Raw genomic sequence first — 25,213 nt, forward strand, 5'->3', positions numbered from 1 at the left:
CCCCTGACAACAAACTATTTTTCCATAATGATTTCAAAACACTTAAGTTTGTTTTAATCAAAATGGTTTTTCTGGAAGAATTAGTTATGTTGATACCACTTGTAGGTTAGGAGTTTACTTCATCATTTTGTTTTCTCAATCACTTTGAACGAAAGCTAAATCAAGTACAACTTAATGTCCTTGATAAAACATTTCTCTAGAAAGATGCCGATTCCTACTCCACACTTACCAACCTGGGAGTTCCGGCAAGTCAGGTTTTTCATTTAAAGAGATCCACCCAAGCCTGACGAACCTTGGGTGTTTTCGAGTGATCATCACTCGGTTTCTTTTCAATTTTTTGTTTTAATTTTCCGTTTGACAATGATGGAAAGCTTGCATCATCCATTGTCTTAATAGTATTATCACTTTTTACCTCAACAGATGGCTCCTCTGGCTTTGACGAACTAGATTCATCGCCTGAACGTGGCTCCTTTGTTTCCAAGGAAACAAATTCATCGCCAGGAAGGGAAATTTTCACTTTCTTTGATTTGTTAATCTTTTGATTAACCACTCTTTCTTTCTTTATTATCCCTTTTGTCCCCAGATTTGTATCTGATGCATTCGTTTTACTTGACTGATCAGTCTTTGGAGAGCAAAACGATTTATCAGAACTGTTATCTGATTTTCCGATTGTATCCGAGGACAAAATCCTTTCAAGATACTCTCTTGCCTTCTTCCTTTTCTTTCTCAGTCTATCTTTCTGCCCTTACGAAAGTTTCACTTTCTGTTCTTTGGGCTTTTCTTCGACCTCGACTGATTTCTTCACTTGTCCATGAGATTCAGCCCTCGATCTTCCCTTTGATCTCATTGGACAATCTCTTGCGATATGACCTTTGATTTGACATTCAAAGCATCTTCTTGTCTCAAAACTCTTGCTCTGGCAGTTAACAGCAATGTGTCCTTGGAAATCACATTTGTAACATACTCTGTTATCGTAGCATTCTTTACCTCCAAACCACACACTTAAATCATAACCTTGTTTGGCTTTGTGGTAATCATCACTCCTCTTGTAAGCTGGATTTGACTTTTGAGCACTGTGGTCAAACCTGCACCACTTATGACCAACTTCTTGTGAGTTTTGATTTTTAACTTTTTGTGGTTTTTGATTGGATGATTTCACTGATGATCTTTTATTTTTGTTTTGAACATTTTCAGAGTTTTTTACACTTTGTTTTTGTTTTACATTCTTCTTTACAGGGTTTTGCTTTGAGCATTCACCTTTTTCAGTAGAATGTAAAACAGTTTCTTGAAATTTTACTTTTAATTTCAAAAATATTTTCTTTTTCTCCTTTTCATCATCAGTTTTATCATCACAATTCTCAATTATGACTTTGTCATAATTTGTGACATTGTCACTTATTGGAATTTTATTGATAGGTTTTGGACACAATTGATCTAGCATCGCTGACGTTGTCACAAAACCTTTCAATTTCTTTTCTAGATCATCAATTTTATTTCTCGCACTCTCAACTTCTTTCTCAAGTTGAGAAATTTTCTCAAGATGAGAATTTATTGCTTTTTCATTTTCAATTTTATTCTTTTCAAGAACAGATTTTTCATTTTCTAAAACTTTTATTTGACTTTGAAAATTTGATTCATTTTCTTTTAAATTTTTGTTTTCTAATTTTATCCAAAACTCTTCATTTTCTAAAGATTTTATTTTGTTTTCAAAATCTTTTTCATTTTCTTTCAACGTTTTGATTTTCAATGTCAAACTGTCAACATCTCTTAACAGTTTGACATTTTCAAATTTTGATTTTTCATAGTTTGAGCACATCCCAAAGATCTTTTTGTCATCAGCTTCATTCTCGACCTTGAAAGCTAGAATTTCTTCAACCTGTTTCGTTACCACTTGTACTATTTCTTCAGGTTTGACTTTATCGTTTTGTGACAACTCAATTGTCTCATCTTTTACAGATTTTTTTAGATAAACACTTTCAACCTGAAACTTCTTAGACTTGTCATTTTCTTCAACACTGGCTGCTTTATGAATCTTCCTTTTTGCAGCTTGTTTATTTTTGAGTTCTTCCAGTTTACCTGCATAAAATATATTATACAAATCAGGTGCAAACATTTTTTGATAATATTCAAGTTTTTCAATTTCTTCACAGTCATCATCATTCTCTTCATCTAATGAGTGATCAAAAACTGGAGCTTTTTCTGCAACCTCTTTCTTTGACACTGGTTCAGGATTCGAAGATCCAAGCTTCTCAGATTCTTCATTCTTTGAAATTTGTTCTGTCTCTGTCTTGTATGTGCCTGCACAAAAAATTTTAACAAAATCAAGAGGATTCTTATTTTTATCAATATAACATCCCCTTTTAATGTCATATTTCATGACATTCTTTGATGCAAGACACACGTAAACTCTCTTTTCTATTTCAACAATCACATCCAAACTCAATTTATCTAGATTCTTTTTATTTCATTCATCAATTCTTTCTTCTTCTTATCATTTTCAAACATGTGTGTTTTAAGTTTATTGATGAACTCATTTGGATGTAATTTTAAGAACCCATAATCCTTTTTTAGATTTTTCAAAATATCATCCCATTCAGCAGGTAGCGCATCTGCAAACTTTGATATCTTTTCAACATCTGACATCCTTATCTCAAACATTTTCAATTTGTCCAGTAAATAATCAAATCTGCTTTCTAACTCATCTAATGCCTCATTTTTCTTACACAAAAAATATTTAAGTCGGTTAATCCAAACCTTCTTATCCTCTTGTTCATATATGCTTCCTCTACACCAACCATATCCATTATTTAATCTTTCAAGATTATAATTTTCCACTTCGTCAAACATTTTTACCATCTTTCAAACAATCTAACAAGTTTCACACGAAGTGAAATTTTCAAACGAAATAACCTTTTTCACACGATATGACACTTTGGTGCGAAATGAATACTTCACACGAAATGCACTTTTCACACGAAATACCTATTTCAAACGGAATGAATCCTGTAATTTCATTTCGTGCGAAATCAAATATATGTTTCACACGAAATGAAAATTTTCAAACGAAATCACACTTTGGTGCGAAATGAATGCTGGTTTCATGCAAAATAAAGTGATTTCGTACAAAATAAATGGTTTCTTGCGAAATGAAATACAATTTCACACGAAATGAGCTTTTTCGTGCGAAATGAAATCAAATCAGGGCTATTCCATGCGAAATGAAGATCTGATTCACACGAAATGGACTATTTCGTACGAAATACTGCTGATGTCACCTGTTCGATCGGTTTTTGTCAAAATTGATCAAGTTCTAGATCGGCTTTAGATCCGATTCTTTCAAGGATTGATTAAAACACTGTTTCGCTTGTTATGTGTAAAAATCAGTTCATTTTAACCATGAAAACTTGATTAATTTTAAAAAGAATGTGTAGAAATCAGAATTTTCCAGCGAAAACAAGCTAAATGGTAAGAACTCTTCCTTCTAAGCTCTGATACCACATGTAGGATCGTTTTCCGACCAATACGAGTCAATCAGAAGAGTTCTTAGACAGAATCAGAGGCGGAATTCATTGATTCAGTCTTCGTTTAGCTTGTATGACACTAGAATATCATTAATCTGTCTTGTATATTAATCTGAAAGCTTTTACAGGTCAGAGACACTTTGGTAACACTTCGGCGTGTCACACCCCGGCCGCGGTAAAACAACGAAAGTCGCGGTGGAAACGCCGGGGAGGTGAGTAGCGACAGAATTATTGTTTCAACAACCATGGCAAACAAAGTTTTGTATTATTAAAATTTAAAGTTACATTGTCTTTGAGTTCAACTAAAACTACATAATAACTGTCTTTTAAGTCACTAAGGCCCGAGTCCACCTAAGTGAAGCACAAACACCCTTATGCATTAGCACCTGAAACACATGTAAAAATAGGTACGTCAGCATAAAAATGCCTGTGAGATACATAGGTTTTGTTTATGCAGATTCATGACTTGTATTTGAAAGAAGTGTTTAATAAAGTGTAGTCATGAATCTTATAAAATGTTTTTCCTTTGTAAAACCATGTGAAAAATCAATGAAAATCAAATGATGATGAAATGATAATGCATGGTTTAATAAATAACCAAGTGAAAGTGAATTTGGATAAAATATGTAATTTGTAAAACAATGTCATGTTTATGTATGAAATGTTCATGTCTTGCCCAAGTGGTTTATATAACGCAACGATGTATAATACGATAAAAGCACTTATATATAGGAAGTACCAGCGGCGTATCCACCATGCTTTTATCATATAACACATAGCCCCGTTACATAAGTCACTTATCAATAACCAACCAAAATGTCTTGTTCCATGTCAAAATGTGTATGTGTAAACCGTGTACAATGTCATGTGTATCATGTATAACCAATGAAATGCATAGCAAGTAGGAAATCATCTACTTAAACTATGTGATGATGTCAATGTATAAACTGTGTTATGTATGGTGAATAACTAGAAGTTACTCAACCCCATAGTAAAAATGTACAAAACAATGTTTTTGAATAAACCTAAGTTTAATTCAAATGTTATGTTTTGCAGAAAAAAATGCTTTATGATTACAAACATTTATGCAGTAATGTTAATCGCATACATTCAAGCCTTGCGACTGTGGCGACAAATGTGACATCTGTGCCTCCAAGACCATCGAACAAATACCAAACCAATGAAATTTTGTGTTTCATAGTTGGGATTTGTGAAAATATGTGTATCGTTTGCACATATCAAATTCTTGTTCGATTTCGAGCTCTAAATCGCTTTCTGGAAAGTTATACGCAAACTGGTGTGTAAACGCAGTCAGTTTAATGCGACAAACACTCCGGAATAGTGAAATAGGCTTAACATACCTTAAATAACCTTCAAATAACTTAGAAATAAGTTTTGGATGGTTTGGTGTGTCGAAAACAAGTTTATTCGATCGCAGGGACTATTTGTGTCAAACTGCGAAACTATACCGATTCGTATGGTGTCGAACAGTCCGGAACTTGATCATAAGTTAAACATACCATATATAACCTAAAAATGGCTTAGAAATAAGCTTTGATAGGTTCGGTGTGCGAAAACATGCTTATATGATCTTTCAGGGACTAAAAGTGTCAAAAACGGCGTAAGTTTGCATTTTCGCGCGTATCTTACGTTCTGGACACATCTGGACATCCAAAATTTTTGTACACACTAAAATATTTTTATTTTAGTGATCGCCATCCAAAAATTCCATTCGTCGCTTAATTTGGATCGATTTTGCGTTCGTTACGACTTCCGTCGTAATTAACCGAACAACGCGATTATACGATCAAACGAACCGACATCCGAGATATTTTTGAACATGTTTTGAGTCCCCTATGCTTTAACTTCATTTTAGAGCCTTGAAATGAGGTTAACGGGGTTTAAACGCATCGAAAAAGGCTTTAAACACGTGCAGGGACCATTTCTGTCAATTTTAAAACTTGGCTGAACCTGATACATGCTAGCGTAGCGCGAGCCCTATGGCCTATGCCGTCGCGCTACGCGAGTGCCTCATCTGGACAGAATGTTCATTTTCAGCAACAGTTTGCAAATTCAGGGGCTGTTTGTGCAATTTCTTTGTGTGGTGGGCAAGTTTGTGTGTTCACCAAGGCTTCTAATCAGCTTGTAACACATGTATGGCTAGGATTAATGCTTAATGACCAAGCAAAACACTTGTGATGATCCTATTAACTCACCACAAGTATAAATAGCCATCCAAACTTCTCATTTCATTGCTCATTCTCATTTCTCTTCTCTTCAATCTGCTTTGGAGCTCTCTCTCAAGCAATTGGGACTTTGTTTTCTTGTAGAAAAGATAGCAAGGACCCTTAGTGAGCATTCTTTCATTCTTTTTATTTCCTTTTTCCTTTTGTAGTGCAGAAAGTCAAACAGTTTGGCCAACAGTTTGACTTTCGGTTTTGACCATCAATTGGTCAAGTCAAAGTTCAATTGAACTTTGAAACGTGATTGTAATCACGATAGTTATAATCCTTCGCGATTATAACCGCTGATTACCACGTTATCTAGTTGTAGTGTCGAGTCAAAGTTTCGGTCAAAATGCGTTTTAGCACGCATTTTGCAACGGAACTACTTTAGGGTATCAAAACACTTTGTTTTGATACCAAATCAGTAGGTTAGACATGTTTTGACATGTCTAACTCGACACTATTAGTTTGTGCTTGTTTAGGGTCGTAAGATAAGCGGTCTAAACAACCGCTTATACTTCCGAACCCGACCCGTTTGGTCGATCTTTGGATCCGACCAAGCTTAGTTAGTGATCATAATTTCATAGGGAATAACCACTGAGGTTATACCTTATGATCACGTAGGATCGGTTAGTCATTTGCTAGTTAGCTTGTATGCCCATAGGAAATGACCAAAATGCCCTTTTGAAGCTAAAATCCGTAATTTGACTATGTGAACATATTTTTGACTTGTAATCTGATTTAGTAACATGTTTTACGCTAACGACGCATTATAGTGGCTTATGTTACCATAATGGGTCGAAACGGGTCAAAAGCACTTAGGTAGGCCTTTCAATCCGAATGATGGGACTATTACATCATACCACATGAGTTTAATTACTCATTTGATTTATAGAACCTCATTCTATCCTATCTCCCGATTTATGTGTCGATTTATTTATCTAGCAATCCGATACTAGGTACCACTTGATTCCTTGATTACCCGAGCATCGATAGTTCACAAAATCAAGGATACCCTACAATCTCAAGTGAGTACATAGTTCCCCTATTTTACTGTTTTCAATTGTTTTGGGGTGAATCCTATGTACAAAACGATTTTCAAGGTTTAAACGATGATTTCAAAAACGATTAAGATGGTTTATACAAAACTAATAACGATTTCAATAAGGTGAACAAGACTTGTTGGTTGTAATTACATAACGAATGACATTCATTAGCTCTGATCAAGCCGACCAGTATTAGGTTATGGTACCATAGGATCTGACAAATCCCGTTATCAGACTACACCCATGGTTATGTGTGGGGGTTATGTAGGTAACGACCGAACCTGATGATTGTTAACTTACCCTTTGGTGGTTTGTTAATACGAAACGAGAAACGAGTTAAACGAGTCACGAAGGTTTGAATGTTGTTAACGAGGCGACCAAAAGTATTTTTCACTATTAAAACGAATACGATTTTGGGTCGAGTTAAACGATTTGAAACGAGATACACGATTTGAAACGAGATAAACGAATTAAACGATTGGCTTTGGGTAGTGATTAAATAATGAGATGGGTGTAGTATGATAGAACCATGGTAGATACGCCGCTGGTACTTCTTATATATAAATGATTCTATCATATTACATTGCGTGTCATTATTTAGTGCACTTGGGAAAACGATTTGAAACGATATCACACAACGAGGTTTTCGAAACGATATAAACCATACGAGTTTTATTAACGAGCTTTTACGAGATGTTTCCAAATTATTTTACTAAAACAAATGTTTTTGGGTTAAGACTCATGGCTACGAGATTTTATAAACTATAACCAATTTGATTTGAGTTGGTTAATTATGTTGCAATACACTTTTCAAAACGAGGTTTGTATTTTTGACTTTTGTAGTCTAACGAGGTACTGCAACATATAAACGAGCCATGAATCCAATACTCCCACAAAACCTATGTACTCGCCAGCAATTTCTTTGCTGACTTTACTTTTTACATATGTTTCAGGTGATATTGCTTGATGATGCTTGCTAGGAAGTTTGTGTCACATAGGACCTGGACGAGGCCTTAGTGACTTAAAAACAGTCATAACAATATGTAGTTTGTTTGTTTTGATTTAAAGACAATATACATTACATAATAATTCAATAAAACAAAACATTTGGTTACCATGGTTGTGAAACAATAATTCTGTTGCAACACTCCCCGACGTTTCCGCCACGGTTTGTTGTTTTAACGTGGTCGGGGTGTGACAGAAGAGTTGGTATCAGAGCCAATGGTTATAGGGAATTAGGTTATTAGCATTGCTTTGACCTAGACTATAACTTTAGGACCCTAACACAAGTTTACTTGTGTTTAGAAATTTTAAAACAATACCGTCACCTATCCTTAGGTGATAACCACAACAAGAACACAATAACGAATCCGCTTCGAAAATTAATCATCTATCCTTAGATGATTGATTACTAGGTTTTGATCCTTCTATTATAAGGTTTTGAACCCTTCCAGTCTGATTCATCTTTGGCTTTGTGCCTTTCGAGTTTTCAAAATCTCGTCAAAGTTTGAGTCTAAATAATGTGAACACGTGCAAACTGGAAGAGTGAATGCCTGTACCCTGAGTTTTCTGTCTAAGGCTAGAGTGTTCGTACAAATCCGCATTATCGGACCAGTCACTCTTACCTGGGAACTCTTGGGGTGAGTGTTCACTTATAGGCGAGCATGTCTTCACGATACATTATTTTGACCTATTTACTTTGATTTGTCACTGCGTGTCGTTTGTTTGTTCAAGGTAACGAACAAATGATCGCCTTCCTTGTGTGGTGTCGATATTTTCAATACCTCTTTTGTTCCTCCAATTGTCAACCTCACGCGTTTCCCATGTTTCCTTTTTAGACAATGCCTCCACGACGCAATACTCAAACCGATGCTCGAACTTATACTGCTGAGGAACTCGCAGCCCTTGTCTCTCAACAAATGGCTGCTGTGCTTCCAGGCATTGTGACCCAAATCCACGAGCTATACAATAACAATAATAACAACAACAATGCACCGTGTAATTTCAAGAATTTCAATTCTGCGAAGCCGCTTAAGTTTTCTGGGTCACAAGGAGCAACCGCACTCCTGCAATGGTTTGAGAGTATCGAGAGCACATTCAGACATGTGCAGTGTCCGAATGCGCGCAAAGTTGAGTTTGCTTCAAGCGTATTTGAAAAGCGAGCTCTTACATGGTGGAACGGAGTAATGCGTGATAGGGGTGCTGAAGTGGCACTAGCACAAACTTGGGATGAGCTCCGAGCTCTCATGATGAGAGAGTTCTGTCCCCGACACGAGATTCGAGTGTTGGAACGAGAATTTGACGATTTGAAACAAATCGGGGGAGAACACCGTGCTTATACGGATCGATTTGAGGAGCTTAGTTTGTTGTGTCCCACGATGGTTACCCCGTTGGATAAGGCAATTGAGAGGTATATCGATGGTTTACCCGACTCCATTCAGGACATCCTGACTGGCGTTAATCCTACTACCGTTCGTCAAGCGATCGAGTTGTCTGCTACCCTGACTGAATCTCAAGTCAGGAAGGGTAAACTCACCCGCAAGGGTGATAAAAAGAAGTCAACCGATTCTGAAAAGGGTAAGGGTGAAAAGCAGGATGAGGCATCAAAGAAATCAAGGAAGCGCAAGGCTTCCCAAAACTTCGCTGTCACCAATCAGACTGCACAGAACCCTCAGAACCCACCGACTCAACCTCCTGCAAAGAAAGCATATGCTGGTACCGCACCTCACTGCACTCGATGTAATGGTCACCATGTTGCCCAACAGGCCTGTAAACAGTGTGCTACGTGTGGTAGGCTTGGGCATTTGGCCAATACTTGTCGTTTTGTTCAAAATCAGGCTGCCCAGGTTCCAGCACAAGCTCAAGGGAACGCTGCGAGATTCCCACCTGGTTCATGTTTCAATTGCGGAGAAATGGGTCATTTTCGCAACAATTGCCCGAGATTGGTAAATGCGAATGCGAATGTTAATCCAAATCCGAACGCGAACGTGAATGTAAATCCCGCTCGTGGACGAGTGTTTAACATCAACGAGGCGATCGATGATGCAGCTTTAAACAATTAGTATTTTGTATTTCTTCTGGTTGTTATCTTTTAAACATTTAACAGACAATGCGGTTGTTATATAAATAAAATTTGTGGTTTTATTTTAAACTACTGCAATTGCATGAATGTTTGAAGCAACCTTGTAATGTCAACACAAAGACAAACTGCTCGTGTGGTTCTGTCAATCCCATGATCACTTGTGATCTCCCCTAGAACCTTAAACGCTCATTTCTTTTAAAAACCCATTGTTATTCGAGAAAAGGATTCATCTGTCCGAGCTTTTTCACCTTGGGGAGCTCCTGCCCTCTTTGTGAAAAGGAAAGATGGATCATTTTGTATGTGTATCTATTATCGTAAGCTTGATAAGCTTATCATCAAGAACCGAATTCCTATTAAGATTTCCTATCTTCATGGTTAGACTCTTGGAAATATTTAAAGTGCCAAATGAAATCCACGGATTGGATTCCTGGCGTACTTTAAATACCTTGGTCCAAAGATAACAAATTAAAGGTCGAATTAATCAATTTTGCGATTTTGTGATTATGTGTTTATGTGTTCTCCTTTGTGTTTTGTGCGATCCGATTTGTTTTTGAAATCCTCATAGAATCTCCCATATCTTTATATGAGGGATTCATAGTAGGATATTCAGAGGTACTACCTTAAATCCTTAATGGGCTTCTACGTGGTAGTTAAGACCCTTGGATTATATAAGTGCCATTTCATATTTCGAAAAAGACCCCTTGAGTGGTCTAGTTAAAGATTGATTCAACATCTGGTCAGGAATGAAATGTGATATAGCTGGAAAGACTTCTAGGTAGTCTGTTTTAAAAGATCATTTATTGATCTACAGGACTCAATGATGGTCTGGTCACGCTCATCACAGGTTCATTCATTTGGTTCTTCCCTACACATTATCAAATACACTACGGGGACTATGCAAGGAATTACGTAATTATGGACGCGTACATAATTATGAAATTCAGTGCACAGAAACCACAGTAAGATTTATCATGTGTAAGAACTGATAGTGGCAACAATGACGGAATGTGAACGATGTAATGAGGTACGGTGGACGCACCAATGACACTTCATATACTTGTATATAAGTGTCCCTCTTACACAGCAAGCATAATGTTATTAAAGTTACTAGAAGTTCAGAACCCAACCAGTATTGTCTTATCTTTCCAACTTCATGTTTCGAGCTCTCACAAGTTTCCTCTGATTAAATTTCGGGACGAAATTTCCTGAAGTAGGGGAGACTGTGACATCTGTGCCTCCAAGACCATCGAACAAATACCAAACCAATGAAATTTTGTGTTTCATAGTTGGGATTTGTGAAAATATGTGTATCGTTTGCACATATCAAATTCTTGTTCGATTTCGAGCTCTAAATCGCTTTCTGGAAAGTTATACGCAAACTGGTGTGTAAACGCAGTCAGTTTAATGCGACAAACACTCCGGAATAGTGAAATAGGCTTAACATACCTTAAATAACCTTCAAATAACTTAGAAATAAGTTTTGGATGGTTTGGTGTGTCGAAAACAAGTTTATTCGATCGCAGGGACTATTTGTGTCAAACTGCGAAACTATACCGATTCGTATGGTGTCGAACAGTCCGGAACTTGATCATAAGTTAAACATACCATATATAACCTAAAAATGGCTTAGAAATAAGCTTTGATAGGTTCGGTGTGCGAAAACATGCTTATATGATCTTTCAGGGACTAAAAGTGTCAAAAACGGCGTAAGTTTGCATTTTCGCGCGTATCTTACGTTCTGGACACATCTGGACATCCAAAATTTTTGTACACACTAAAATATTTTTATTTTAGTGATCGCCATCCAAAAATTCCATTCGTCGCTTAATTTGGATCGATTTTGCGTTCGTTACGACTTCCGTCGTAATTAACCGAACAACGCGATTATACGATCAAACGAACCGACATCCGAGATATTTTTGAACATGTTTTGAGTCCCCTATGCTTTAACTTCATTTTAGAGCCTTGAAATGAGGTTAACGGGGTTTAAACGCATCGAAAAAGGCTTTAAACACGTGCAGGGACCATTTCTGTCAATTTTAAAACTTGGCTGAACCTGATACATGCTAGCGTAGCGCGAGCCCTATGGCCTATGCCGTCGCGCTACGCGAGTGCCTCATCTGGACAGAATGTTCATTTTCAGCAACAGTTTGCAAATTCAGGGGCTGTTTGTGCAATTTCTTTGTGTGGTGGGCAAGTTTGTGTGTTCACCAAGGCTTCTAATCAGCTTGTAACACATGTATGGCTAGGATTAATGCTTAATGACCAAGCAAAACACTTGTGATGATCCTATTAACTCACCACAAGTATAAATAGCCATCCAAACTTCTCATTTCATTGCTCATTCTCATTTCTCTTCTCTTCAATCTGCTTTGGAGCTCTCTCTCAAGCAATTGGGACTTTGTTTTCTTGTAGAAAAGATAGCAAGGACCCTTAGTGAGCATTCTTTCATTCTTTTTATTTCCTTTTTCCTTTTGTAGTGCAGAAAGTCAAACAGTTTGGCCAACAGTTTGACTTTCGGTTTTGACCATCAATTGGTCAAGTCAAAGTTCAATTGAACTTTGAAACGTGATTGTAATCACGATAGTTATAATCCTTCGTGATTATAACCGCTGATTACCACGTTATCTAGTTGTAGTGTCGAGTCAAAGTTTCGGTCAAAATGCGTTTTAGCACGCATTTTGCAACGGAACTACTTTAGGGTATCAAAACACTTTGTTTTGATACCAAATCAGTAGGTTAGACATGTTTTGACATGTCTAACTCGACACTATTAGTTTGTGCTTGTTTAGGGTCGTAAGATAAGCGGTCTAAACAACCGCTTATACTTCCGAACCCGACCCGTTTGGTCGATCTTTGGATCCGACCAAGCTTAGTTAGTGATCATAATTTCATAGGGAATAACCACTGAGGTTATACCTTATGATCACGTAGGATCGGTTAGTCATTTGCTAGTTAGCTTGTATGCCCATAGGAAATGACCAAAATGCCCTTTTGAAGCTAAAATCCGTAATTTGACTATGTGAACATATTTTTGACTTGTAATCTGATTTAGTAACATGTTTAGGGATAATTGGGCATGTAAGACTTGACATAGCATATAGATTACCATCCGAACATAGTTTTACGCTAACGACGCATTATAGTGGCTTATGTTACCATAATGGGTCGAAACGGGTCAAAAGCACTTAGGTAGGCCTTTCAATCCGAATGATGGGACTATTACATCATACCACATGAGTTTAATTACTCATTTGATTTATAGAACCTCATTCTATCCTATCTCCCGATTTAGGTGTCGATTTATTTATCTAGCAATCCGATACTAGGTACCACTTGATTCCTTGATTACCCGAGCATCGATAGTTCACAAAATCAAGGATACCCTACAATCTCAAGTGAGTACATAGTTCCCCTATTTTACTGTTTTCAATTGTTTTGGGGTGAATCCTATGTACAAAACGATTTTCAAGGTTTAAACGATGATTTCAAAAACGATTAAGATGGTTTATACAAAACTAATAACGATTTCAATAAGGTGAACAAGACTTGTTGGTTGTAATTACATAACGAATGACATTCATTAGCTCTGATCAAGCCAACCAGTATTAGGTTATGGTACCATAGGATCTGACAAATCCCGTTATCAGACTACACCCATGGTTATGTGTGGGGGTTATGTAGGTAACGACCGAACCTGATGATTGTTAACTTACCCTTTGGTGGTTTGTTAATACGAAACGAGAAACGAGTTAAACGAGTCACGAAGGTTTGAATGTTGTTAACGAGGCGACCAAAAGTATTTTTCACTATTAAAACGAATACGATTTTGGGTCGAGTTAAACGATTTGAAACGAGATACACGATTTGAAACGAGATAAACGAATTAAACGATTGGCTTTGGGTAGTGATTAAATAATGAGATGGGTGTAGTATGATAGAACCATGGTAGATACGCCGCTGGTACTTCTTATATATAAGTGATTCTATCATATTACATTGCGTGTCATTATTTAGTGCACTTGGGAAAACGATTTGAAACGATATCACACAACGAGGTTTTCGAAACGATATAAACCATACGAGTTTTATTAACGAGCTTTTACGAGATGTTTCCAAATTATTTTACTAAAACAAATGTTTTTGGGTTAAGACTCATGGCTACGAGATTTTATAAACTATAACCAATTTGATTTGAGTTGGTTAATTATGTAGCAATACACTTTTCAAAACGAGGTTTGTATTTTTGACTTTTGTAGTCTAACGAGGTACTGCAACATATAAACGAGCCATGAATCCAATACTCCCACAAAACCTATGTACTCGCCAGCAATTTCTTTGCTGACTTTACTTTTTACATATGTTTCAGGTGATATTGCTTGATGATGCTTGCTAGGAAGTTTGTGTCACATAGGACCTGGACGAGGCCTTAGTGACTTAAAAACAGTCATAACAATATGTAGTTTGTTTGTTTTGATTTAAAGACAATATACATTACATAATAATTCAATAAAACAAAACATTTGGTTACCATGGTTGTGAAACAATAATTCTGTTGCAACACTCCCCGACGTTTCCGCCACGGTTTGTTGTTTTAACGTGGTCGGGGTGTGACAACAAACCCTTAAACGAATTAAAGGTTTATCTAAAGTTATGTAGTCGGATTCTGTCATCCCCAACTTCCAAACAAACCCAGGAAGTCGGAAACGGGAGTTGTCAATTCCTATGGTACCATTACATAAGTCTGAGCGGCGTGATCAATGTTAATGAATGTATTATTGTCCCGATTTAACATACCAAATGTCATAACCAATGTAGCATGTGAAAACCATGTACTAGGAATGCTAAGTAAACATGCCTAGTAGAAATGTTCATGTAAAACAATGTGCTAGCATGCTCAGTAAACATACATAGTAGAAATGTCATGTAAAACAATGTGTTCCATATGCTAAGTAAACATATGCAACAAATGTGTAACAAATCAATGTGCTAGCATGCTTGACATACATAGCAAAACACAACTGAAAGCATGTACTATAAGTGTACTAGGTGAAACTAGCATGTTTATGTCATAAAAGCATGAAATACACAAAAGTAACATGTATGTACATGTGTATCACCCCAAAATATTTGAAAACGGTAAAAGAGGGGAACTATGTACTCACTTGGGATTGCTAATTAGTCTTGAGAATAAGACCAATTTAAGCTCCAAGGGTCACGGAATCAACCGGCACCTAGTATAGGTAACTATGTTAATAAATCGGCTCCTAAAATCGGGAGATAGGATAGAATGAGGTTCTATAAATCAAATGAGTAATTGAACTCATATGGTATGATTTAATAGACTCTACATTCTGATTAGAAAGCCTACCTAAGTGCTTTTGACCCGTTTCGACACATTATGGTAACATAAGTCACTATAAGGCGTCATTAGCGTAAAACTATGTCCGGATGGTTAACTATGTGCTATGTCAAGTCTTACATGCCCAATTATCCCTAAACATGTTTCTAAATCAGATTATATGTCAAAATTTTGTTCACATAGTCAAAATACGGATTTATGCTTCAAAAGGGCATTTAGGTCATTTCCTATGGGCATACAAGCTAACTAGCAAATGACTAACCAATCCTATGTGATCATAAGGTTATAACCTCAGTGGTTATTCCCTATGAAACTACGATCACTAACTAAGCTTGGTCGGATCCTAAAGATTGACCAAACGAGTCGGGTTCGAAAGTATAAGCGGTTGTTTAGACCGCTTAACTTACGTCCCTAAACAAGCACAAACTAATAGTGTCGAGTTAAACATGTTAAAACATGTTTAACCTACTGATTTGGTATCAAAACAAAGTGTTTTGATACCCTAAAGTAGTTCCGTTGCAAAATGCGTGCTAAAACGCATTTTGACCGAAACTTTGACTCGACACTACAACTAGCTAACGTGGTAATCAGATGCTATAATCACGAAGGATTATAACTATCGTGATTACAATCACGTTTCAAAGTTCAATTGAACTTTGACTTGACCAATTGATGGTCAAAACCTAAAGTCAAACTGTTGGCCAAACGTTTGACTTTCTGCACTACATAAGGAAAAAGCAAATAAAAGAATGAAAGAAGCTCACTAAGGGTCCTTGCTATCTTTTCAACATGAAGACAAAGTCCCAAATGCTTGAGAGAGAGCTCCAAAGCAGATGTGAATGAGAGAAAGAAGGAATGAGCAAAGAATGAAGTGAAAGGACCAAGCTATTTATAGTTGTTGTGAAGTAACAAGATCAATCTAAGTGTTTTGATTAGCCATTAAGCAAAAAATCATGGCCATCCATTTGTTACAAGCTGATTGGGAACCTTGGTGATCACACAAACTTGCCCATCACACAAAGAATTAACCATAACAGCCCCTGAATTATCAAACAGTTAGCAAAATATGATTTCTGGTCGCTGGGCATCCTTTACGGTCCGCAAGGGGACCCTTACGGTCCGTAAGGACCTTGCTGCAGATCAGCAAGTTTCCCAAAATGACAGATTTGGCCCCTGAGCTTGTTTCAACGCGTATTGGCACTTCTAACACCCGTCAAGCCCATTTTTAAGCTTCATAATGAAGTTAAAGCAAAGGGAACATGAAACATGCTCAAAAATATGCCGGATGTTGGTTCGTTTGGCCGTATGGTTGCGTTGTTCGGCTAATTACGACGGAAATCGTAACGAGCGCGATAATGATCCAAATTGCGAAACGAATGGAATTTTTGCATGACGATCACTAAAATAAAAATATTTTAGTGTGTACAAAAATTTTGATGTCCAGATGTGTCCAGAACGTAAGATATGCGCGAAAATGCAAACTTACGTCGTTTTTGACACTTTAAGTCCCTGTAAGATCATGTAAGCATGTTTTCGCACACCGAATGTGATAACCCGTATTTCGAACTCATTCTTGTGTATTGTTACGTGCTTACGTGAACTAGATTATGTGATTTATTGAATGATATTATGTGTAACGTGTATTGCATGCTTGTATGTATGTATTCAAACGCACAACACCGCTCGACCGCACAAGCCCACTTGGGCTTTACATTTGGACGCGGCCCCTTATGGGCAGCCTAAGTGGATTTCGGCCCACCTACTTTACACGAATAACACAAGGGGTGTTGGTAATTTTCACACACTTTGGCAAATCATCCTCACACACAAACCCTAGCTTTCCTCTCTTTCTCTCTCGCTCAAACCCGACGGCACAAGATCATCCTCTTGCTCGGATCAACTCCTGTTTCTTCTCTACTCGGTTAGTATGATTAATTAATCGTGCTTGATGTTTTGATGTGTGTTTATAATAGCCTTGCATGATGATCTAGGGTTCTTGATTAACATGATTGTTTATGTTAAATGATAGTGTTCTTGATAATCGGATCCCATGTACACTTGATTTACATGTTCAATAATGTTTATACGTTTTGGAATGCATGATCTAGTAATCGGCTGTTATGAGTTGTTAATCACATGATGCTTGAATTAACCGGCTGTAATATAGTAGAACTCGGATAGATGATCAGGTTTAATTCGAGTAAATGTTCATAAGACGTGTTCATGTATGATTCGGTTAGGGTTCTTGAGAAAAACATTTGAATTATGCTTGTTTGATCGATATAGGATTGGGATAGAATCTTTGATTTTGTTAATTGACTGTAAATATGGAAACTGTTAAAAGCTTGTAACCGATTGCATGACATCCGAAAGTTTGTTACGGATCGCACAAGACCGGAATCGCACAAGATCAGATCATGCAGGATCTGATCCGAACGCACAAGCTGATCCGGTCGCACAAGAGGCCCTGATCGTACAAGGGGTCTCCAGTCGCACAAGGCATGCCCAGTCGCACAAGGGGTAATGTCGTTTAGCTGTTGGGCCTTAGAAGCCCAAGACACAAACATACAAGCCCACACTGATCGCACAAGTTGAGCGTTATGCTGTTGGGCCGAGCAGCCCAAGTTCCCTAATCGCACAACCCAACCTGACCGACCAAGCCCATCTGATTCGCACAAGGTGTACCTTATTGGGCCGTTATACTAATTGGATTATTTAGGTTATTGGATCGCACAAGTCACTCACGAATATTAATTGGGCCGAGATTGTATTATTAGTTTGTTATGATATTTGGGCCGTATATGTTAAACTATTTGCTTGTATGTTGGGTTGGGGATTTGTTTGGGCTTGGACATTGAATCGCACAAGATGGTTGGGCTCGCACAAGCTTGACGGCCCAACCATCCGAGACGCACAAGTGTGATTATGATATGCTTTGACTGTCTACGTGCTATACGTGTTTGCTATGATTCATACGTGCATTACTTGAACCAAACCTGACTTGTATGGTAACCCTGTTAGGACGTGGTTGACTACTTTAGTTCAAGAAACCTCTTTGTGTATCTGCCGAGCAACCCAAGGTGAGTTCACACAGCCAAGGCATGGGGTTCCCAGGGTGGGAATGGGATTGGATGATTATTTCGTGCGTACCTAGTTAATGGAACCTAATGATATAAGTCCTCAGGGTGAGGATGGTAAATGATAAGATACGGCTAGACTAGTATACCTACTTGAACTGATCTTCGCACACACGCCAAGGGTTGGCTGCGATAATTATGACTGATCTTCGCACACATGCTTCGGGGAAGCTGCGAACTATAGAGAATAAATCTTCGCAAGTTATGCCAGGGTGGCCGCGATACAAATATACATAGTCTAGGATATTTAGGAGTATTAACCCAGATCTTCGCATACATGCCGAAAGGGCCCGCGATGGAAATCAATACTATACATGAACAATGAACGAACTTAATACGACTCATACTATTACTATTATTGAACTTACTTTCTGTGAACTCGCTCAACTAGTTGTTGACTCTCTGCTGCATGCCTTGCAGGACCTTAGGTACATTATGGAGCTTGCACAAGGAGGAGCAGGTCGTTGTGGGAAACGGATCGATAAACACTTATTACGTTACAAACATTTATACTTATGATTGGGTTTTACATTAATGCTTCCGCTACACTTATTCACATTGGTTTTTGATGAACATCAATCATGTCGTGATGACTTACTTTATCTACTTATATTATTAAATGCTATGTTGGATATGATTGATGGCTTGATCCTGGTCAGTCACGCTCCCAAGCGGTAGTACTCCGCGTGGGGATTTTGGGGGTGTGACAGATTGGTATCAGAGCCATTGGTTATAGAGAACTTGGTTTTAGTAAGGGAAAACGTTTTTATTAAAACCAGACTATAACCAGAACAGTGCTCTCAACGATCCACAACGACGCTTCGCTCCACGTGCAAGACTCGACATACGAGGTAATAAGGTTTAGGTTTATTACCTGCTTGCTAGAACTGCTTAGAACTTTGCACGCATTACACTTAGATACACATGATACTATTACATGAGAATACCTACGTGCTTACGCTTTTCTGTCATCTCCCTACTCGCGAACCATTCTCACTTACGTTACTTTCACTATGAAGATCATGTCTGGACGAATTAACATGACTCAAGCCCAGCTAGAGGCTCTCGTTCAAGCTCAAGTTGCTGCGGCACTTGCAGCTGCTCAAGCAGGTAGTATACTCTGTAGTATAGCACACACTAGGATCTTTAGATCCTACACTCCTAAACTAGCCCTTGTATTTAGACTTTGCCCTATTCGTACACAATAGGTCAACCAGCGCAGCAGCCTGTCTGCACTTTTAAGAACTTCATGGACTGTCGTCCAAGTACTTTCAGTGGCACGGAAGGGGCAGTGGGACTACTCCATTGGTTCAAAAAGCTCGAGTCTGTGTTCAAGATGTGTGAATGCCCTGAGGCTCGCAGGGTGAAATACGCCACTGGCACGCAAGAAGGAATAGCACTAACTTGGTGGAACGCCCAAGTTCAAATCTTAGGGTTGGCAGCTGCTAACGCCACACCCTGGAATGATTTCAAAGAACTTATCAAACGTGAGTACTGCACAAGGGATGATATTCACAAGTTGGAAAATGAGTTTTATCACCTGAAGATGACGGGGTCAGAGATAGAAGCTTACACGAAGCGATCGAACGAACTGGCTATTTTGTGTCCTACCATGGTGGACCCTCCAATCAAGCGTATCGAATTGTACCTCAAGGGTCTAGCCTCAGAGATTCAGAGCCATGTTACATCGGCAAACCTCGACAACATCCAAGACATTCAGCGTCTTGCTCATCGCCTTACGGATCAGGCAGTGGAACAGAACAAGCTGCCCAAACGCGTCAGTGCAACTACTACTCCAGCTGCTACTTCTGCTACACCCAACGACAACAAACGGAAATGGGATGGGGATTCCAGCAGGGGATCAGTTTCCGTTCAGTCTCAAGCACAGCAGCGCAGAACGAATGACTACCAGAATTCGAGTCAGCAATCATCTGGCAGTCAGGGGCAGGGTGGATACCGGGGAGTTCACCCACTATGCAACAAGTGTAACAGGCACCTCAGTGGAAGGTGTCGCAAAGAACGTTGCCAGAGATGTCTCAAGCTAGGGCACGAAGCCAAAGATTGCAGGAGCTCACGACCTGCGAACCAGAATCAGCAACTTCCGCCACCAGTTCCTCAAAACCCACAGCAGCAGCAACCACAACGTGGAAACCGGGGATGTTTCCAGTGTGGGGCAGAAGGTCATTACAAACGCGATTGTCCTCAGTTGAACCAGAACCAAAACCGCAACAACAATAACCAGGGCAACGGGAACAACAACAACGGGGGAAACAACAACAACGGCAACGAGGCAAGGGGTCGAGCTTTCGTGCTAGGTCCGGGCGACGCAGTGAATGATCCGAATGTGGTTATGGGTAAGTTTCTGCTCGACGATATTTATGTTACTGTTTTATTTGATTCGGGTGCGGATACAAGTTATATTTCTGTGAAAGCCAGTAAATTGTTAAAATGTACATCAACACCCCTAAGCACCAAACATGTCGTAGAGTTAGCAAATGCTAAGAGCCTAGAAGCCACACAAGTAGTCAGGGGTAGTAGTATTGTCCTAGCCGGTCAGGCTTTCTCCATCGACCTTATTCCCATAGTCTTGGGAAGTTTTGATGTCGTCATAGGGATGGATTGGTTGTCCCAACATCAGGCAGAGATCTTATGCAGTGAGAAGATCGTTCGTATTCCACGTTCTGGTCAAGAACCTCTCGAAGTTCAAGGTGACAAGAGTGGTGCTGTGGTTGGCATCATCTCTTTCTTGAAGGCTCAGAAGTGTCTGCGGAAGGGTCACACCGCAATCTTGGCACTCGTTTCAGACGCATCAGTGAAGGAAAAGAAACTGGAGGATATTCCAGTTGTACGCGACTACCCTCAGGTGTTTCCTGAAGATTTACCTGGATTACCGCCTCACCGTCAGGTCGAATTTCAAATCGAGCTCGCTCCAGGAGCAGCACCCATAGCTCGCGCACCATATCATCTAGCTCCATCAGAATTGGAGGAACTGTCAAAGCAACTACAAGAGCTCTTGGAAAAGGGCTTCATTCGTCCAAGCTCTTCGCCTTGGGGAGCTACAGTACTTTTCGTGAAAAAGAAGGATGGCACTTTCAGGATGTGCATCGACTACCGTGAACTGAACAAGGTGACGGTGAAGAACCGTTATCCTCTTCCACGCATAGACGACTTATTCGACCAGTTGCAAGGGTCGTGTTATTACTCCAAGATAGACTTGAGGTCTGGTTATCATCAGCTGAGAGTCTGAGAGGAGGACGTCTCCAAAACCGCATTCAGAACTCGTTACGGTCACTACGAGTTTCTTGTCATGCCGTTCGGGTTAACGAACGCGCCTGCCGTATTTATGGACCTTATGAACAGGGTGTGCAAACCCTATCTTGACAAGTTCGTCATTGTCTTCATCGACGACATTTTGATCTACTCTAAGAGTCAGGAGGAGCACGAGTAGCACCTACGCCTAATTTTGGAGCTCCTACGGAAAGAACAGCTGTACGCTAAGTTTTCGAAATGCGACTTCTGGCTTCGTGAAGTCCACTTCTTAGGCCACGTAGTGAACAAGGATGGGATCCATGTCGATCCATCCAAGGTAGACTCGATCAGAAACTGGCCTGCACCACGTACGCCAACGGAAATACGCCAATTCTTGGGTTTGGCGGGTTACTACAGACGGTTTATTAAAGATTTTTCAAAGATTGCTCAGCCGCTTACACTACTGACACAGAAGGGTGTCACCTATCGCTGGGGAGAGCCCCAGGAGACTGCTTTCTAGCACCTAAAGGATAGACTTTGCAGTGCACCTATCCTCTCATTGCCAGAGGGCACGGATGATTTCGTAGTATATTGTGATGCATCCATCCAGGGTCTTGGATGTGTATTGATGCAACGGGATAAGGTTATTGCTTACGCTTCACGTCAACTCAAGATTCACGAACGAAACTACACGACGCACGATTTAGAGCTGGGAGCTGTTGTTTTCGCGCTTAAGATATGGCGACACTACCTGTACGGTACCAGGTGCACGATTTACACCGATCACAGGAGTCTCGAGCATATCCTTAAGCAGAAGGATTTGAACATGCGTCAACGACGATGGGTCGAACTACTGAACGATTACGAATGCGCCATCAAGTACCATCCAGGCAAGGCCAATGTTGTGGTTGACGCTCTCAGTCGGAAAGACACTTTACCTCGGCGCGTGCGAGCGCTACAGCTTACGATTCAGTCTAGTCTTCCAGCACAGATACGAAATGCTCAGGCAGAAGCATTGAAACCAGAAAACGTCAGGGCTGAAGCCCTACGCGGCTCAAGGCAACGATTAGAACAGAAGGCAGACGGCGCCTACTATGTAACGGGGCGTATTTGGGTCCCACTTTATGGCGGTCTACGCGAACTTGTAATGGATGAAGCTCACAAATCTCGCTACTCGGTACATCCAGGGTCGGATAAGATGTACCACGACATCAGAACTACTTATTGGTGGCCTAGCATGAAGGCCCACATAGCAACTTACGTTGGCAAATGTTTGACATGTGCAAAAGTCAAAGTGGAGTATCAGAAACCAGCGGGTCTACTTCAGCAACCTAAGATACCGCAATGGAAATGGGAAGAAATTTCCATGGATTTCGTTACAGGCCTACCTAGATCCCAGCGTGGGAATGATACCATATGGGTGATCGTGGATCGACTCACAAAGTCTGCACACTTCCTGGCTATAAAGGAAACGGATAAGTTCTCCACTCTCGCAGACATCTATCTCAAAGAAGTTGTTTCAAGGCACGGGGTGCCCACCTCTATCATTTCGGATCGGGATGCACGATTCACGTCAGAGCTATGGCAAGCGATGCACAAATCTTTTGGCTCACGGTTAGACATGAGCACCGCATATCATCCTCAGACGGATGGGCAGTCTGAGCGAACAATCCAAACTCTTGAAGACATGCTTAGGGCATGCGTCATTGATTTCGGCAACGGCTGGGAAAAGCATCTCCCTTTGGTGGAGTTTTCGTATAATAACAGTTATCACACCAGCATACAAGCCGCTCCATTCGAGGCATTGTACGGACGTAAATGCCGGTCACCTCTCTGTTGGGCAGAGGTGGGGGATAGTCAGATTAGGGGTCCAGAGATTGTAGTGGACGCCACAGAAAAGATAGCACAGATACGACAACGCATGGCGGCAGCACGCGACCGTCAGAAAGCCTACGCAGACAAGCGTAGAAAGCCTTTGGAATTTCAGGTCGGGACCAGGTTTTACTTAAAGTCTCACCCTGGAAGGGTGTGGTACGTTTTGGCAAACGGGGCAAACTGAATCCGCGGTATGTCGGACCGTTCGAAATCATTGAGAAGATAGGCAAGGTAGCCTACAAGCTAAACCTACCAGCTGAACTCGGTGCAGTTCACAATGTCTTTCACGTGTCGAATCTGAAGAAAAGTGCCTGTCAGATGAGACCCTTATCATTCCTTTTAAGGAACTCACTATCGACGAGCGGTTGCAGTTCGTCGAGGAACCAGTTGAAATCACGGACCGGGATGTGAAGGTCCTCAAACACAAGATAATCCCTCTTGTTCGAGTTCGTTGGAACTCCAAACGTGGCCCAGAGTACACCTGGGAACGCGAAGACAGGATGACAGAAAAGTACCCCCAGTTATTCGGAAACAATGCAACCACTACTGAGGCAGAAGCTACTACTTCGGAATTTCAGGACGAAATTCCAGATCAACGGGGGGAGGATGTGACACCCCAGGAAAATCAGTGAACGAACGATTGAACTTACCTAGCTTCCTCAGTGAGTGCATACCAAATTTCGGGACAAAATTTCTTTTAAGTTGGGGATAATGTGACAACCCGTATTTCGAACTCATTCTTGTGTAATGTTACGTGCTTATGTGAACTAGATTATGTGATTTATTGAATGATATTATGTGTAACGTGTATTGCATGCTTGTATGTATGTATTCAAACGCACAACACCGCTCGACCGCACAAGCCCACTTGGGCTTTACATTTGGACGCGGCCCCTTATGGGCAGCCTAAGTGGATTTCGGCCCACCTACTTTACACGAATAACACAAGGGGTGTTGGTAATTTTCACACACTTTGGCAAATCATCCTCACACACAAACCCTAGCTTTCCTCTCTTTCTCTCTCGCTCAAACCCGAAGGCACAAGATCATCCTCTTGCTCGGATCAACTCCTGTTTCTTCTCTACTCGGTTAGTATGATTAATTAATCGTGCTTGATGTTTTGATGTGTGTTTATAATAGCCTTGCATGATGATCTAGGGTTCTTGATTAACATGATTGTTTATGTTAAATGATAGTGTTCTTGATAATCGGATCCCATGTACACTTGATTTACATGTTCAATAATGTTTATACGTTTTGGAATGCATGATCTAGTAATCGGCTGTTATGAGTTGTTAATCACATGATGCTTGAATTAACCGGCTGTAATATAGTAGAACTCGGATAGATGATCAGGTTCAATTCGAGTAAATGTTCATAAGACGTGTTCATGTATGATTCGGTTAGGGTTCTTGAGAAAAACATTTGAATTATGCTTGTTTGATCGATATAGGATTGGGATAGAATCTTTGATTTTGTTAATTGACTGTAAATATGGAAACTGTTAAAAGCTTGTAACTGATTGCATGACATCCGGAAGTTTGTTACAGATCGCACAAGACCGGAATCGCACAAGATCAGATCATGCAGGATCTGATCCGAACGCACAAGCTGATCCGGTCGCACAAGAGGCCCTGATCGTACAAGGGGTCTCCAGTCGCACAAGGCATGCCCAGTCGCACAAGGGGTAATGTCGTTTAGCTGTTGGGCCTTAGA

This window comes from Helianthus annuus, chromosome 4 (genome assembly GCF_002127325.2).
Source record: "Helianthus annuus cultivar XRQ/B chromosome 4, HanXRQr2.0-SUNRISE, whole genome shotgun sequence".
In the NCBI taxonomy this organism is placed as follows: Eukaryota; Viridiplantae; Streptophyta; class Magnoliopsida; order Asterales; family Asteraceae; genus Helianthus; species Helianthus annuus.